Source organism: Bidens hawaiensis, unplaced genomic scaffold (genome assembly GCF_021521415.1).
Source record: "Bidens hawaiensis isolate Kalapana, Puna unplaced genomic scaffold, B.hawaiensis_p1.1 tig00038508_1, whole genome shotgun sequence".
Taxonomy (NCBI): Eukaryota; Viridiplantae; Streptophyta; class Magnoliopsida; order Asterales; family Asteraceae; genus Bidens; species Bidens hawaiensis.
The window spans coordinates 108,556-128,163 of NW_027496755.1; the positions used below are offsets into that span (position 1 = coordinate 108,556).

Below are 19,608 nucleotides of genomic sequence, written 5' to 3' on the forward strand. Positions count from 1 at the left end.
TTTGTTTTAGTTTGGACCCAATAATGTAAACTTGATTAAATGGATTATGGACAAAAAAAAATTGGGCTTAATAATTATAACTTGGTAAAGATTAAATAACATTTTATAAGTTTTATACTTTTAAACGTATATATAAAAAAAAATTAGCCCCCAAAAATTACATGCCCCGGCCGACGGTCCGACCGACAGTACCCCTTAGCTTGCCCTGCTAACAAGGCCAATCGAAACCCGATAAACTAATCAAAGACTAGGGTGACGGTGATAGTTACCGATACATAAACAGCAAATTGGTCCGGTTATAAAACCGAGCCTTTATAATTAATACAGAAGTGACAAATCCCGACACAACATAATATCCAGGTCCCGTTACCCGATACTAATTTAACTTTTAACCCAAAGCAGAGGGGTAAGCATTGTAACTTTCGTCCTATGTAAAGACCCACCCACCCAGCGGACCGGAGTGCAAAAACCAAGCCACTGCTTCTGCAGCCTTCTTCTCCAATCCAACACACAACACACTTTGGGCTTTTTAGGGCTCATTCTTCAACACCACATAACATAAACCCCCATCAATTCACTTCAATTTTCATGTTATGTTAATCAATCAATCCATCCTCTCTTCTGCCGTTTTCCATACGATTCAACCAATTCGATTGATTACTTTTAATTTAATTTCACCGATTGATTTCTTACCAATTGATGATGTTTGTTGTGTTTGCAGTGATATAAACGAGTGTAGAAGACTGGTAGTTGATATCTAATGGCCGGCACGCTAAGATCGAGCTTGCCGTCCAGGCTACGGCAGCTTTTGTCCGCCGAAGGCCATATCGGCCCGACTGTTAAACTTGATTCCGACACTGTAAGTGTTTGAGTAGGTGGACTGTTTATGTGTGGTTTAATTGATGGAACCTAGGGTTACATTTGGATTGTTTTCTTTGGTGTTGATTAATTGTTATAGAATTTACATTAATTGACTGATGATGTGTAATTAGGGTATTCTGTGATGTGATTAACCTAATTGTATATGTTTTGAGTATAGTTTCAGGTGTTACTTTGATCTACATTTTTTTAGGTTTTTAGTTTTTAATTACTATTTATTGAAATGCTAATATATTTATATGTAAATTGGATATGCCTTTTCTTGCAAATGTTGTTGGGAATTTTCTTTTTCTTTTTTGAAGTTTTGGAATCTATATTTTTTGGTAAGTAAGTTGTGTGATACATAAGGTGAATGGGAGAGTTCTAGTTATGCTGTTTTTGAGTATCGTTATTAGTTATTATGCTACCGCAGTGGGTTTTAGTTGTATTATTTGATGTTTAACAACATTATTAAAAGGTTTTTGTGACTTATTTTTGTAACTTACTATTAACTCATAGTTCGCTTACAAAGGAAAGTTGACTTTTTATGTATGTTTTTCCCATGCCACCAATTTGTGTTTGTTTAAAACCAAGCAGTAGGATGCTAGATTTTTGGCATCTTTTGGTGAAAGTTTGTTCAGTTAACCCTTTGATCAACTGTTTCAATCTGTTGCCAATAATAAGAAACTTAGAAGTTTACCATACAATCAGACACATGGTATCCTAGGCTATATATATATATATAATATTTTTCAATGCAACTTTGTAGTCACAAGAACATTTATCACAAAACCTAGTTAGGTTTGCATCACAGTAAATTTTTTTTTTTAATCTTGTACAAATTTTTAAGGGGTAAGTCTACATTTAAGGGTTGACATAATTTAGTGCCATGACTAACAAGAACAGGCTAAAAGTATAGTTAAAAGTTGCTGATAGGAAAGGTCCAGAAAAAGGCTGAGTACTTTTCATTTCACAAGAATAATTGTATCACCATTTGATGTTTATGGCTTGAAAATATTGTTTCAGTTCGTCTAATATGCAGTGAATTAATAAGAGTTATTGATTTGCTAACATTTCCTTTTATCTTGCAGCCCCCAAAAGTGAAGGCATTCATTGACAAGGTGATTCAGTGTCCATTGCAAGACTTAGCAATCCCTCTTTCAGGCTTTCACTGGGAATACAACAAGGTGATAAAGATTATATCTTTCAGTGTCTTCTTGTGAATTAATAAACTTCCCGCAATTTGTTCAACAAGTTCATTGGTTTCAGGGAAACTTTCATCATTGGAGGCCATTATTTCTGCATTTTGATACATACTTCAAGACTTACTTGTCTACTAGGAAGGATCTCCTTTTAGCTGATACTTTAGAAGATGATACTCTTTTTCCCAAACAATCAGTTCTCCAGATCCTGCGTGTGATGCAAATCATTTTAGAGAATTGCCACAACAAAAGTTCCTTTGATGGTTTAGAGGTACAGTGAAAACAATATTTTAACAAAGTTTCATATCTATCTTTTATTCTTTTTTACATTTAGTTCTGAAGTTTGATTTGTTTCTACAGCATTTCAAGCTTTTGCTTGCATCAACAGATCCTGAGATTCTCATTGCAACTTTGGAGACGCTTTCAGCATTAGTAAAAATAAACCCTTCAAAACTTCATGCAAGTGGGAAACTTGTAGGATGTGGTGCAATCAACAGCTGCCTTTTGTCACTAGCACAAGGATGGGTAGCAAAGAAGAGGGCTTGGGCTTATATTCATGTGTCATGTTAAATGAGAAATCCCAAGATGAAACCCTAAGTTTATTTCCGTCTGATTTACAAACAGAAAGTGACAACTCTCAAAACCGTGTAGGTTCTACACTCTATTTCGAGTTGCATGGTACAAGTTCTTCGAGCACAACTACCAACACAAGTGTTATTCACATTCCTGATCTTCATTTGCGTAAGGAGGATGATTTATCCTTAATGAAACTGTTGATTGAGCAGTATAATGTTCCTCCTGAACATCGGTTTTCATTGCTGACAAGAATTAGATATGCACATGCCTTTCGTTCTTCAAGAATTTGCAGGTTGTACAGCAAGATTTGCCTACTTGCTTTTATTGTTCTTGTTCAATCAAGTGACTCTCATGATGAACTTGTATCTTTCTTTGCAAATGAGCTTGAATATACAAATGAGCTAATCAGATTAGTAAAATCTGAAGAAACGGTACCTGGAACAATTCGCACACTTGCAATGATTGCACTTGGATCTCAACTAGCCGCATATTCATCATCTCATGAACGGGCACGAATTCTAAGTGGGTCCAGCATCAGTTTTGCTGGTGGAAATTGCATGATTCTTCTTAATGTGCTGCAAAGGGCGATTTCGTCTTTAAAGAACTCCAGTGATCCATCATCTATTGCATTTGTTGAAGCCCTTCTTCAATTCTATTTGCTTCATGTGATATCTACATCAAGTTCTGGGAGTGTTATACGGGGATCGGGGATGGTTCCGACTTTCTTACCCCTTTTAGAAGATTCTGATCCTTCACACATGCATCTTGTTTGTTTAGCTGTTAAGACTCTGCAAAAGCTGATGGATTACAGCAATTCAGCTGTTACTCTGTTTAAAGATTTGGGTGGGGTCGAGCTTTTAACTAACAGATTGCAGATAGAAGTAGATAGGGTGATTGATTCTGAAACAGGAGATAGCTAATTCAACGAGCATTGCGGAGAGCTCATACTCAAGTTCTAACCCTAATATTGATTGGCTGTATTCACAAAAACGGCTCATTAGGGTTTTGTTGAAGGCACTTGGTTCTGCTACTTATGCTCCAGCAAATTCAACACGGGCTCAAGGGGCTCATGATGTCTCCTTACCCGCCACGCTGTCAATGATCTTTGGAAATGTGAGTAATTTTGGTGGAGATATATATTCGGCAGCTGTTACCGTTATGAGTGATATGATTCATAAAGACCCCACTTGTTATGCTTCATTGGATGATGTAGGTCTTCCTGATGCTTTTTTACAGTCAATAAAAGCTGGAATTCTTTCTTCTTCAAAAGCTCTTACATGTGTTCCTAATGGTATTGGGGCTATTTGTCTCAACACAAGGGGATTGGAATCAGTTAAAGACAGCTCAGCTTTAAGGTTTCTGGTGGATATTTTCACTGATAAGAAGTACGTGCTTGCAATGAATGATGGGATTGTGCCTTTAGCAAATGCTGTTGAGGAGCTTTTGCGTCATGTAACTTCATTAAGAGTTACTGGTGTGGATATGATTATTGAGATTGTTAACAAAATTGCTTCAATAGAGGACAGTAAGGGTAAGTCGTTAAAAGTTAATGAGAGCAGTGTTATGGATATGGATAACGAAGATAAAGAAAATGTGGGCTCGTGTCTAGTCGATGCTACTGCTACAGACTCAGGGTCTGAGGGAGTTGGCAATGAACAGTTTATTCAGTTATGCATTTTCCATGTGATGGTTTGAGTACACCGAACAATGGAAAATGCAGAAACATGCCGATTGTTTGTTGAAAAAGCAGGAATTGATGCGTTATTGAAGCTTTTATTGAGACCGAGTATAACTCAGTCATCAGAGGGGATGTCAATTGCATTGCATAGCACAATGGTTTTCATGAGCTTTACTCAGCACCATTCGGCTCCTTTAGCACGTGCTTTTTGTTCAGCCCTTCGGGGTTATCTGAAGTTAACTTTGAATGGGTTCAGTACTCTTTCAGGGTGGTTTCTGTTGGACCTGTAAGCCACTCCAGATTCAGGAATTTTTTCTTCACTTTTTCTTGTGGAGTTCCTTTTGTTTCTTGCTGCTTCTAAAGACAACAGATGGGTTACTGCATTGCTTCAAGAATTTGGGAATGATAGCAAGGATGTTTTGGAAGATATTGGCCGGACCCACCGTCAGATCTTGTGGCAGATTGCTTTACTTGAAGATGTTAAGTTCGAAACCGAAGATGACAATGATGGTTCCGATTCTGCTCATGGGCCGCGCCAATCAGAATCTACTACCTCGGAATCCGAGGAACAGAGATTTAATTCCTTTAGGCAGTTTGTCGATCCTTTACTGAGAAGAAGGATGTCAGGATGGAGTTTTGAATCCCAATTCTTTGATCTGATTACTCTGTATCATGATCTCACTAATGCCTCTGGTCTTCCACAACACCTCAGAGGCAGTGGTGGCTACCAATCACCATCATCCGGCACTGCAGATGTTGCCAGCGGTGGTGGTGGTTCACAGGAAGCCGACAAGCAAAGGTCTTATTATTCTTCTTGTCGTGATATGATGAAGTCGCTCTCCTTGCACATTACACACTTGTTTCAAGAGCTAGGCAAAGCAATGCTGCTTCCTTCTAGAAGACGTGATGAAATGGTGAACGTTAGCCCCGCTTCAAAATCAGTGGCGTCTACATTTGCTGCTATAACATTGGATCATATGAACTTTGAAGGTCATGTAAAGCCTTCTGGTTCAGCAGCATCATGGTCTCCCAAATGTCGTTATCTGGGTAAAGTTGTAGATTTCATTGATGGAATTTTACTTGAAAAGCCTGACACTTGCAACCCGATCCTGCTAAATTGTTTATATTGCCGTGGTGTAATTCAGTCGGTTTTGACCACTTTTGAAGCTACCAGTGAGCTGCTATTTACAGTTAACAGGACTCCCGTGTCTCCAATGGAGACTGATGAAGGAGCTTCAAAGCCTGATTCAGAAGAAACAGTTCGGTCATGGATAGATGGCCCGTTAGCTAGTTATGGTAAACTCATGGATCATTTGGTGACATCATCATTTATATTATCACCATTCACCAAACAATTCCTTACACAACCAGTTGTAACTGGTGACGTGGCATTTCCAAGTGATGCCGAGGTTTTAGTGAAAGTTCTCCAGTCTATGATTTTGAAAACCATGCTCCCGGTATGGACACACCCACAGTTCACCAATTGTAGTGATGATTTCATTGCTACTGTTATATCGATTATACGTCACATCTTTTCTGGGGTTGAAGTGAGAAGTGTAAGCAATGCGGGGTCACGTCCTGCGGGGCCCCCACCAAATGAAACGACTATATCCACAATTGTAGAAATGGAGTTTTCAAGAGCTCGAGCTGAAGAGGCGTTAAGACAAGTGGGGTCCAACAGTGTTGAGCTGGCAATGGAGTGGCTGTTCTCACATCCAGAGGAAGTTCCTGAAGATGATGAACTTGCGCGAGCACTTGCTATGTCTCTTGGGAATTCCGGAACCGAGTCAAAGGATGATACTGGTACAAATGAAAATAGTCAACAGATTGAAGAGGAAACTGTGCAACTACCACCAGTTGATGACTTGTTGTCTACATGTAAAAAGCTTTTAGAAATGAAAGATTCTTTAGCCTTCCCGGTTCGCGATCTTCTTGCAATGATATGTTCTCAAGATGAAGGTCAATACAGGTCAAATGCTATATCATTTATTCTAGAACAAGTGAAGCTTTGCAGTTCTAATGCTGATAGTGAAAAGAATAACATGCTATCATCTTTATTTCATGTTCTTGCTTTGATTCTTAATGAGGATAAAGATGCACGAGAAATTGCTTCCAAAGGTGGTCTGGTTAAAGTTGCAGCCGATCTTCTGTCAGACTGGAGTTCTCGTTCACATGATAATGAAGCACTGGTTGTTCCAAAATGGGTGACAGCGGCTTTTCTTGCTGTTGACCGGCTTTCTCAGGTTGACCAGAACTTGAATGCTGATATTTCAGAATTGTTAAAGAAAGACGATGTTGGTAACCAGAACTCTATAGTGATAGATGATGAAAAGCAAAGCAAGTCACAGATTAATTCCAGGTTATCATCAAAACATATTGATGTTGAGGAACAAAAGAGATTTGTTGAGATATCTTGTGGGTATTTAACTACACAACTCCCTGCTGAAACGATCCATGCTGTTTTACAGTTATGTTCTACCCTTACAAGAACACATTCTGTTGCTGTTAGTTTTCTAGAAGCTGGTGGTTTGCCTTTACTGCTATCTTTGCCTACAAGTAGTCTATTTGTTGGCTTTGATAATGTTGCAGCTACTATAATTCGTCACATTCTAGAAGATCCCCAGACGCTTCAACAAGCAATGGAAGGTGAAATCAAACATAATATTGTGACAGCTGCCAATCGACAGTCTAACGGAAGGTTTACGCCCCGCAACTTTCTGTCAAATTTGACTTCTGTAATTTCACGAGATCCCGTGATCTTTATGCGGGCCGCACGAGCTGTGTGCCAAATTGAAATGATTGGTGAACGGCCGTATGTTGTCTTGCTAAAAGATCGTGAAAAGGATAAATCCAAAGAAAATGGCAAGGAAAATGTCAAACCGCAGACTACAACTGATGGTAGTATCAAAATTCCTGAGGCAAATAACAAGAATGTAAAAGCTCATCGTAAGCCGCCTCAAAGTTTTACAACTGTAATCGAGCTGCTTTTGGAGTCAATAATTTCGTATATACCTCCTTTAGAAGTGGCAGCAGAGAGCTCTTCTGTAACAGATATGGAAATTGATGTTGCTTCAAATAAGGGTAAAGGAAAAGCTATTGCTTCAGGATCTGAAGAGAATGAAGATAATGGTCAAGAATCTTCTGCATCATTGGCTAAAGTTGTGTTTATTTTGAAGCTTTTAAAGGAGATTCTCATGATGTATAGTCCGTCTGTTCATGTCTGTTCATGTTCTGTTAAGAAAAGACGCTGAACTAAACAGCAGCAATAATGGTGGAATATTTCATCACATTCTTTGCAAATTTCTTCCTCATTCAAGAAATTCCAAACGGGAAAAAAAGGATGCGGACTGGAGACACAAATTAGCAAGCAGGGCTAGCCAGTTCTTGGTTGCTTCTTGTGTGCGTTCTACAGAAGCAAGAAGGAGAATATTTGTAGAAATTAATCGTGCTTTCACTGAATTTATTGATAATTGTAAAGTTCATCGGCCACCTGGAAATGATACCCAAGCTTTTGTTGATTTACTTGGAGATGTGCTGGCAGCCCGTTCACCTACAGGCTCTTCAGTTTCTGGAGAAGTTTCATTTACATTTATAGATGTTGGTTTAGTGAGATCGTTTACACGAACCTTACAAATGTTGGATTTGGATCATGCCGAGTCAATAAAGGTTGTACCAGGGCTTGTAAAGGTTTTGGAGTTGATTACGAAAGAGCATGTTCATGCTGCTGAAGCTAACACTGCTAAAGATAACCCATCGAAAGCTAATGATTATGGTCAACAAGGCCAAACCGAGAATGCTGTTGATGTGGATGTATCTCGGTCAACTGAAACTGCATCTGTACCTAATGCAGGCTCTGCACCTACGGAAGTTATCGAGTCTTTTAGTGCTGTTCAAACATACGGTGGATCTGAGGCGGTTACTGATGACATGGAACATGATCAGGATATTGATGGAGGTTTTGCTCCCCCAAGTGAAGACGATTACATGCACGATACTTCTGAGGAAACAAGGGGTCTTGAAAATGGCCTTGGTTCTGTTGGAATAAGATTTGAAATCCAACCAGATATTCGTGAAAGCCTTGATGAAGATGATGAGGATATGTCTGGAGATGGAGATGAAGTTAATGAAGATGAGGATGGAGATGATGATGGACAAAACGATTTGGAAGAAGATGAAGTTCATCATTTGCCTCATCCTGACACTGATCAAGATGACCATGAGATTGAAGATGAGTCTGATGAAGATATGATTGAGGAAGAAGATGAAGATGATGAGGATGATGATAGTGGAGTTCTGTTAAGATTGGGTGAGGGAATGAATGGGATAAATGTTTTGGATCATATCGAGGTATTTGGTAGAGAACATAGCTTTAAAAATGATACACTACATGTGATGCCCGTTGAAGTTTTTGGTTCTAGACGTCAGGGTCGCACCACATCTATATATAATCTTTTGGGGAGATCTGGTGACGGTTCTGTTGCGTTTCAGCATCCTCTTTTAATGGAACCTTCTTCCTCACGTACAGTTTCTTCCCGACAAACAGGTATCTCTTATTATATTGACAGTCTCTTTTCTGTTTGGCTATTTGTTTTTTTAATTGTTTTAGTTACTGACCTTTGTGTTATGTTGTCCTCCCAGATAATGCTCGTGAGCCCCTTGAAAGAAATTTGGAGTCATCCTCGTCACGGTTGGATTCAATTTTTCGGTCATTGAGGAATGGTCGCCATGGGCAGCATGGAAACCGTCTTAGCATGTGGACAGACGACCAACCGAGTGTTGGATCTAATGCATCTAGCATCCCTTTAGGCCTTGAAGATTTGTTGGTTTCTCATCTAAGGCGCCCAACTCCAGAAAAGGTTTCTGATCAAGACAAAACGGTTGAGGGTCAAAACAAAAACGAGTCTGATCAATCCCAAGAATTGGCTGGTATGGTACCTGAAACAACTGTTGGCAACAATGGTAATGGTGATCAAGTTGGCTCTCGTGATACTGTAAGCACACCAACAGTAGATGCGTCTCCGCCTGTTGGTCAAAATCAATCTGTTGATATGCAGTTTGATCAAAATGATAGTGCTTCCCGTGACGTTGAAGCTGTGAGCCAAGAAAGTAGTGAAAGTGGGGCCACATTAGGAGAAAGTCTTAGAAGTCTAGATGTTGAAATTTGAAGTGCTGATGGTCATGATGAAGGTCCCAGGAGAATTAATGTAAATGCACCACTCAATCCAACATCAGTAACTGTTAGAGATGCATCTCTACATAGTGTAACTGAGGTTTCTGAAAACCCTAGTCAAGAAACCGACCAGAGTGATCCGGCACAGGATGCACAGCGTGATGGTTCTGGTTCCGGTTCCGGTTCTGCACCAATTGACCCAGCGTTTCTGGATGCACTACCTGAGGAGTTACGAGCCGAGGTCCTTTCGGGTCGGCAGGGTCCAGTGGCTCAGCCTTCAAATACTGAACCACAAAATGACGGTGAAATAGACCCTGAATTCCTTGCAGCACTTCCTCCAGACATCCGTGCGGAAGTTTTAGCACAGCAACAAGCACAAGGGGCCCACCGCTCACAGGAACTTGAAGGGCAACCTGTAGAGATGGATACTGTATCAATAATTGCTACATTCCCATCAGAGCTAAGAGAAGAGGTAACTTTTTAAAAAGATAATTCTAGTTCCAGGAACAATAATCATCTTCTTTGCTGATATTTTTTACTTTCAGGTTCTTTTAACATCATCTGATGCGGTTCTTGCTAATCTTACACCTGCTCTTGTTGCTGAGGCGAACATGCTGAGAGAGAGATTTGCTCGTCGTTACAATCGGTCACTTTTTGGTATGTTACCAAGAAGCAGACGTGGTGAATCTTCTAGAAGAGGTGACGGAGTCGGATCTGGCAGTGGCGGAATTGTTGGTCGCAGGTCAACTGGAAGTAAGCCTATTGAAACTGATGGAGCTCCTTTAGTTGACACGCAAGATCTTAAAGCCATGATTCGCTTGCTTCGTGTTGTTCAGGTCATAATTTCTCATACTGGTTGATTTGGGTTCTTTTTTTAATCTATTACGGGTAAAGTTAAACGTTTATTAAAAAGGATTTGGTCAAGCAGGTCAACAGTCATCCAAAGTATGTTCATATGCATAGAACTACCAAAATTGCTTTGTTATAAATATTGCATTTTTCAATGCATTCATTACTTGCAATATTAAAAATGAAAGCTTTCATGTTCTTATCAGTGTGTTCTTTTACATTGCGCAGCCACTATACAAACCGCAACTCCAGAGACTGCTGTTAAATCTATGTGCTCACGTTGAAACCCGTTCTTCTGTAGTCAAAGTTTTGATGGATTTATTGATGCTTGATATAAGAAAGCCTGGAAATAACGTGAATACATCCGAGCCATCATATAGACTTTATGCATGCCAGAGTCATGTTATGTATTCTCGTCCTCAGTGCTTTGATGGTAACAATCTTATCAATAATGTCAACTGTCTAGGTCTGCACACCATTTTCCATTTTGATGCTAAAATTATATTTTGCTTTTTTAGGTGTACCTCCATTGGTATCACGGCGTGTTTTAGAAACATTGACATATTTGGCCAGAAATCATTCATTTGTTGCAAAACTGCTGCTTCAGTTCAGATTCCCTCCACTGGAGTCTGAGAATCTTGATAAGTCTCGGGGAAAAGCTATCATGGTTGTTGAAGAAAATCAGACACAAAACGAACAAGAGGGTGATTTATTAGCCATAACAATGCTGTTAAGTCTCTTGAATCAACCACTTTATTTGAGGAGTATTGCACATCTTGAGCAGGTATCTTTTGAAAAATATTTATATTTGTAAAAAAAATGTTCAATATTATAACATTGATCACTGTTTTATCCTGTGTTTTTTCAGTTGCTGAACTTGTTAGATGTCATCATTGATAATGCTGAAAGCAAGCAACCTCCGGTTGATCGTGGTGTAACTGTTACTGAAGAACCATCTGGTCAAACGCCTGCTTTAGATGCTGATGATGGTACTAAATCATCCAAAGCTGAATTTACCTCTAAGCCTTCATCTTCTGGTGGTACTGCAGAATACGATTCTCACACCATTCTGCTAAACTTGCCACAAGCAGAACTTCGTCTTCTCTGCTCACTGCTTGCGCGTGAATGGTATCATTTTTATTTTATTTGACTCTTGATTTTTATTTTTTCAATTTGTGTTGTGCTAATGTAGTTTATTGATAATTTCTTTTTAGTTTGTCGGATAATGCATATGCACTTGTGGCGGAAGTATTGAAAAAGCTGGTGACATGGGCGCCACGTCACTGCCATCTGTTCATAACCGAGCTAGCTGGCGCTATGAAGAACCTTACAACAGCAGCCATGGATGAACTACACCGTTTTGGTGAAATTGAAAAGGCACTTATTACTACTACCGCCTCAGATGGTGCAGCAATCTTAAGGGTTATACAGGCACTGAGCTCACTTGTTGGGTCACTTAATCAAGAAAAAGATCAAACGCTTACTGACTCAGATCAAGCTGCTACACTTTCTCTCGTGGGTGAAATCAATTCGGCTTTAGAACCGTTGTGGACCGAGTTAAGCACGTGTATTAGCAAAATTGAGAGCTATTCAGACTCGTCATCTGAAGTATCCGATTCATCAAGACCTTCTGGTGCAATGCCACCACTGCCAGCTGGCACTCAAAACATCTTGCCGTACATAGAATCTTTCTTTGTCATGTGTGAGAAATTGCACCCCGGGAATCCAGGTGGGACCCAAGATTTTGGTGCCAATATTGATGAACCGACCACTTCTTTACCATCAGGTAAAGTAGATGAAAAACATGTGTTTTTGAAGTTTTCTGAGAGACATAGGAAACTTTTGAATGCGTTTATAAGACAAAACCCTGGATGCTTGAAAAGTCGTTCTCGCTTATGCTTAAGGTCCCGCGTTTTATTGATTTTGACAACAAACGGGCTCATTTTCGATCTAAAATCAAGCATCAACATGATCATCATCATCATAGTCCTCTAAGGATCTCTGTAAGACGAGCTTACATACTTGAAGATTCATATAATCAGTTGAGAATGAGGTCCACTCAAGATTTGAAGGGTAGGCTGACTGTTCACTTCCAAGGGGAAGAAGGTATTGATGCTGGTGGACTTACAAGAGAATGGTACCAGTTGTTATCAAGGGTTATTTTTGATAAGGGAGCTTTGCTTTATACAACGGTTGGCAGTGATGCAACGTTTCAGCCAAACCCTAATTCTGTTTATCAGACTGAGCACCTTTCTTACTTCAAGTTTGTTGGCAGAGTTGTAAGTTTCCTTTGTACTTTTGCAGGGTCAATTTTGAAAATTTTATATTTATTCATGAAGGGTTCTGAAATCTTTTTATTGTAGGTTGGAAAAGCTTTATTTGATGGTCAGTTGCTTGATGTTCATTTTACAAGATCGTTTTACAAGCACATTCTTGGTGCGAAAGTGACATATCATGATATTGAAGCTATTGATCCAGCTTATTTCAAGAACTTGAAGTGGATGCTTGAGGTGTGCTCAACATAATTTTTGATTAATTTTAATGAGTTTTTGTTGGGTTTTATAATAACTTTTGTGCTACTTGATTTTTTGCGTGTAGAATGATATCAGCGATGTTCTAGATCTAACATTTAGTATTGATGCTGATGAAGAGAAGATGATATTATGTGAAAGATCAGAGGTAAACTTACATAATTCCAAATTTAGATACAATATACTTATGATAATAATTAATTATTTATGATAATTATTATTTTGGCTAACCAGGTTACCGACTATGAACTGATCCCGGGTGGAAGAAACATTCGAGTGACCGAAGAAAACAAACATAAATATGTTGATTTAATCGGTGAGCATCGGTTAACCACTGCTATACGCCCACAAATAAACGCTTTCTTGGAAGGGTTTAACGAATTGATTTCTCGGGATTTGATAAGCATTTTTCACGATAAGGAATTAGAACTCTTGATAAGTGGCCTTCCTGATATTGATTGTGAGTTTCTTTTATGTCTTCTTATTATCTTTCTAACACTCATTATGCTCCTTTATTTATAAACAATTTGTATGTTTTTTTTTCTTTTTAGTTGATGACTTGAAGGCGAATACAGAGTATTCTGGTTATAATGCCGCATCTCCTATTATCCAGTGGTTTTGGGAAGTTGCTCAAGGATTCAGTAAAGAAGATAAGGCACGATTGTTGCAATTCGTGACTGGTACCTCAAAGGTAGGAGATCATGTTTTATGTTGACTTTACTGTGTCAATTGATCCGGGTCAACAGTTGGTTACATATATATGACTCATCATAATGGTTGTGAATGTTTACTTGCAGGTTCCGTTAGAAGGATTTATGCCTTGCAAGGTATTTCTGGATCTCAAAAGTTTCAGATTCACAAAGCATATGGAAGACCCGACCATCTGCCCTCAGCTCACACATGGTAAGTTAAATTATTTGCTATATTTGTTGGTGGATCAAATGATTATAAACAGAATGAGTGAAGCTTGATTTTATATTAAATAAAAGTTATATAAATAATAGGCTTGCTTATAGGCCTGTAAACGAACCGAGCATTCAGTGAAACGATCGACGGGGATCTGTTTATGTTCATTTTTTAACTAACGAACACAAGCAAGAAAACCTCGTTCATTTTTATGGTTCATGCTCAATTAAAGATAAACGAACGAGCATGAACATGCTCTGTTCATGTTTGTTCGGTTTGTTTACAAGCATGCATCATTTAGGCTCGCAAATCTAATTGAGCTCAATAAGTGAAGTTTGGGCTTGAGCTGGTTTTTAAATAAGCTCCTAGAGGCTCGAGCGCAAGCTTGAACTTTCAGCGAGCCAGATTTAAGGGAAGGGTATAAATGTTTTATTTTATAAATTTTTGTTGGGCAAGTATCATATTATTAATTTGATGGATTGGTAATGGTGGATGCAGTTTCAATCAGTTGGATTTACCAGAATACCCTTCAAAAGAGCATTTGGAGGAGAGACTGCTGCTTGCAATTCATGAAGCCAATGAAGGTTTTGGTTTTGGTTTTGGTTAAAAGGGACATGAAGATGATCAATGTAGATATAATTTATCATGTCAAAAGCCGATCCGTTTTTAGCAGATATACATGTGTTGATATACTGTACAGTTTCGGTTTGTTGAAACTGAAATTGTTTTCTTTATTTTGCGGTTTTCTTGGTTGCCTTGCAAATGTACATTGGGACGGTTTATTGACTATCGATTTGTTAGCGGATATACTTTGATTGATCTGAATTAATAGCATGCATGATTCATCGTCATTTGTGGTTGGTATGCTGGATGAGAATGAGTTTCGTTTTAATTTTATGATGATCAAGATGAATTTTTTTTTCTTAATTTTCATGAAAAAAAAACAGTTTTAACAATAGGTTTTTTCTATCTTTTTTTTTTCACTTCATGTTTTGTTAACCATTAATACTCGTAATTTCCGGATCATGTAAACATGCTAACGAGTAGGATTAGATTAAAACGTAGCTTGCATTAAGCATGTGTGCTCGTGGCTTTAGAAAGAATATGTTATGAAAACGGTTGAAGTAAAATTCGAATTTGAAAACTTATTAATTTTTAACTAAGAATATTCATATTCCATTCTCCATATCCGTGCCACAGCAACACCATTTCTTCACACTACCATGAACCTCTTTATCACTACCAGCACTATCTCAAATATCATAGATGATTGCTAGTTAGTAGTTACCAATTACTTAACTAAACAAGATTGAATAATATTTACTTAAAACCATATAAATATAATTTTTTTGTAGGACAAATTGTTTTACTTTCCGGAACTTGAACCCATGACCTTCAGGTGTTTAAGAGATTTTGTCTCTATCACTATAGCACCAACCATGTAACTTGTTAAAAGGAAAAATGGAAAAGAAAAAATAACACATATACGACAAATAGAATGGATTTAACTTGCCAAGCTTTTCAAGTTGGAATATATGAATAAACATCATAATTATTGATTTACTATGCGAATAAACTAATAATTCATGAAGAAGGATGATGGTTAACTTTTTATTCGACTATATATCAATATTCACTTTTTTTTAACTAATTAAAACATGTAAATTATCATTTATGATGTATCATATTTATAAAGGTGATGTGAATGGCAGCGGACGGGAAGTGATGTCCCATGTGACATTGAAGTGTCGTAGAACATCGCCTTACTCTTACATAGTATGGTATAAGATGAGTGTAGGCAGGAAATGATAGCCGAACTATAATTTAAAAAAAAATTGTTGCACAAGTTAATAAAATATTTTTAAAATTTAACCTATAATTACTTCAACGCATTAGCCATTTCCACACAAGTTTCTAACCAGTCTTCTTCACCCGGCCCTTCTTTCTTTAAAAATATGATTGGATCGTGACTGAAGACAATACTATACAAACCGGAAGTCCTTGGACCAAGAGCATTTTTTTAATAAAATGTAATTGTTATTAAGTATTTTATTAATTGAATATATTTAGTCAGGCCCGGTTCTTGGGCAGTGCAGCCCGTGCAGTGGCACAAGGCCCAAACGTTTAAAGGGCCCAAAGGTTTTTGTAACTTTTATACAATATATAAGGATTAGGGCCAAACCCAATTTGATTAAGTAAAGATGAAGAAGACCTGGACGCAGACATAAATTGGGCCACTACTAGTTAAATTTTAAATAATAACTCATGTTCAAACTTAGTGGATTCGTAATAGATCATAACACGGCTCCTGTCCAATTAATCTAAATAGAGCAGATTTTTTGTTTTTTTTTTTTTTATAGTTTTGAACATTTAACTTTTGTCTAGAGGTATTATTGGAAGAAAAACTTCAATGATGGAATTATCAAAACCCCGAACAAGCCTGTACTTGATTTTTCAAATAAATTGAATAAATTTGACAATAGGTTTATAAAGCCAAATTAATAACTGAAATGTAATATTGATTTCATATCATTAATAACTGAAACTTTAATATTTTTGTTTTTGTCTAGAAATCACGCCTCTCGTTTCCGAACACAAGCACCTCTCCAGTGCCCGAAAGCATAAATTGAAGTTGGGGGGGGGGGGGGGACAGTGGCTGACAAAGGGCCGCGTATACACGAGTTTTTTTTCTCAAAATAACCTCCATGCATTGGTATTGTGATTTTTTTTTATATATAATGATGAGCTTATATTATAAGAAGGAGGCCCAAATTTTATCTCGGACGAGGCCTAAATTCTTTTTATCATTCTCGGAGACGGCCCTGTATTTAGTCTTGGTGGTGATATGTAGTTTTTTTTAGTGTTTAGTAGTTTTCATTTATTTCAAATGTTTTAGTTTAAAAAAACGTTGAGAGGTGGCTAATGATACGAAAGTTTAACATTTCGATAGTTTACTTTATGGATGGTTTTAGAAAAACTGATATGACATTGACGTGAATAAGATAGAATTATATTTCATATGCCAACTTTTATAAATAGCGCATTTAGCATAAATAAAAACTACTAAAAAGATAAAAAAAATGTATTTTATTAAAAAAATATTACAATATTAAAAAAATAGACCGATTTATTAATTAAAAAAATCCCACGTCTAAAAAAACACATTTCGCTAAATAAAATATCTCTGAACCAACGTCTTCTTATTTACTTATTCATTTGTAGTATCGCTTTCAGCTATGAAGGTTCTGTTTGTTTTTACTTAAAAGGTCTACAAGGGGTTTATGTCTGCAGACGTGCTAACATAAGCTTCTGCATACTGTTTGTTTTTTTAGAAAAAAATATTTGAAAACTGCTTTTATAGTCTTAATAAATAAGCTATTGTTCAACTTCTTCACACTTCTTCACATCCTACCAACACCCAATGTCCAACACTACCACCACCCACCGTAAGCCACCACCACCACCCACCGTCCGTTGCCATCATCACCGTCCGCCACCAGCACCCACCACCACCGTCCGCCACCGGCACCCACCGTCCGCCACCACCACCGTCCACCACCCACCACCATCACTATCTGTCTCCACCACGGTCCACCACCCACCATCCGCTGCCGCCACCACCCACCACCACCGTCCGCCGCCGCCACCACCCACCGTCCGCCGCCGCCACCACCCACCACCAACGTCCGCCACCACTACCGTCTACCACCCACCACCACCCACCGTCCGCCACCACCACGGTCCACCACCCACCACCACCACCGTCCATCTCCACCACCACCCCATCGTCCACTACCACCACCCACCACCACTGTCCGCTACCACCACCGCCTTGACACCACCCACTGTTCGCCGCCACCACCGTCCATCACCACCACCACCCACTGTCGGCCACAACCATCATCCACTACTAGGCCTGTAAACGAACCGAACGTTTGGTGAACTATCGTGAACCGTTCGGCGGAAAGTTCGTTTATGTTCGTTCATTTAATAAACGAACGAACATGAACAAAAAATTTGTGTTCGTTTAATTAAATAAACGAACATGAACACATGTTCCGTTCGTTCATTTATGTTCATGAACGTTCGTTTATGCTCGTTTATGTCTGTCTATTTATGTTCATTTATGTATTAATATTAATAGAAAATAATTAAATATTATCTGGATATGTCATATGCTTAAATGTTTTATATTTGTTAATTTGTGTTCATTTAAGTGTTTTCATTTAAGTTCGTTTATATTTGTGTTCATTTACGTTTGTTCATACATGTTCATTTATCTTTATTCAGTTATGTTAGTTTAGATTTTAAACAAACGAACACAAATGTCCATTTCTAAATAAACGAACATGAACATAAATATTTGTTCGATTAAGTGTCCGTGTTCTTTTAAAGTTAAATGAACGAACGCGAACATGCTCTTGTTCGTGTTCATTTGATTCGTTTACAGGCTTTCATTAATCACATTGATGAATACATCGGTCTCAATCTCTAGGCTCTGCCGATTTTATTTGTGTTCGTTTGTGTTCGTGAACACATTAGTTTCCTTAATAAACGAACACGAACATAAAATCTCGTTCGGTAAGTGTTCGTAAACCGTTCGTGAACACATTATTTACTTAACGAACGAACATGAACAAGGCCTTGTTCGTGTTCGTTCGGTTCGTTTACAGCCCTATCCATTACCACCACCGTCCACCGCCACCACCACCCACCGTCGGCCACAACCATCATCCACCACCACCACCACCCACCGTCGGCCACCACCACCGCCACACCCACCACAACTGTCCATCACCACCACCGCACCGTCCACCACCACCGTTCAGCTTATACAAACGATATCCAGTTTATAAAACAAACAGTATTATATTTTCAAATTGTAGACCTTCAGACCACATCTTCAGTTGCAGAAATTAAATCAGATGAAATAAGATTGCAGACAATTTTTGTCTTACAAAACAAACAGCACCTTACATGTTCGTGAGGTTTAACGTAGAACTAGAGATACTTAGGTGGAGGTAGGGTTGCTTGTGGCCTGCTCAGCTGTTTGATTGGTTTTGAAAGCTATTCTTCGCTGAACCGGTAAGTATATTTTTAGAAAAGACAAATCGCATCAACTGAAATTGCTAGTTCGACTAAAACGGCACATCCGAAACTGCTTGGGTTGACGATTTTGATAGTCTTGTTTTTTAAGATGTAAAGATCAAATTTGTTTGTCTTGACGCATCTTAATTTGCCAAACCATCCAGATTATTCAAAAATGACCAACATTATTGAATTTGTTCAATTCAATTGGAGTCCATAGCTGACTATTTATTTCTTTCTCAATAATGAAAATAATATAATATAAAATTGTTTTTATATGAAATTTAACATGCTAAAACCTTAAAAAACTGTGTCTAGATTTAGAATGTAGGGAAAAAGTAGAGATATCATTCAAACCGGTTCCTGGAACCGAACCGGTGGACCCGAACCGGAACCGAACCGGTCCTACCCGTTTTTTGTAGGAACCGGACCCTATCTGATTCAACCCGATGATCAGTGACCGGTTCTTGCGTTTCTGAGTGGGGGCGGGTAGGATCCGGAACCGAACCGGAACCAGTTCCTAACCGGTTCTAGCCGTTGGATCGAGTATAGCCGTTGGAAATCGTTTTTTGGGCAATTTTTTGACCGTTGGGGTCAAAAATAGCCGTTTTTTGGCTCCACCAAGCACCCCACTACTAGTATAAATAGCTATTTGGTGTCATGGGTTCATCACAACACTCAAAACGCAAACCCGAACGCAAAAAAATACAAAAAAACGCTGTTACAACGTTTTGAGTTCTCTAATCTCTT

At 38.4% G+C, this 19,608-nt stretch overlaps 1 pseudogene across 1 annotated transcript; it reads left to right on the forward strand.

Annotated features, from left to right (window-relative positions):
- The first annotated feature begins 756 nt into the window (after window positions 1-756).
- On the forward strand, window positions 757-14,377 carry LOC143590373 (E3 ubiquitin-protein ligase UPL1-like; annotated as a pseudogene). Its single transcript, XR_013145464.1, has 16 exons — window positions 757-859; window positions 1,950-2,045; window positions 2,128-2,331; window positions 2,421-8,857; window positions 8,953-9,956; window positions 10,030-10,320; window positions 10,562-10,766; window positions 10,852-11,117; window positions 11,202-11,461; window positions 11,548-12,612; window positions 12,697-12,843; window positions 12,932-13,012; window positions 13,099-13,324; window positions 13,416-13,544; window positions 13,662-13,767; window positions 14,269-14,377. The product of XR_013145464.1 is annotated as an E3 ubiquitin-protein ligase UPL1-like (transcript).
- Window positions 14,378-19,608: the final 5,231 nt, after the last annotated feature.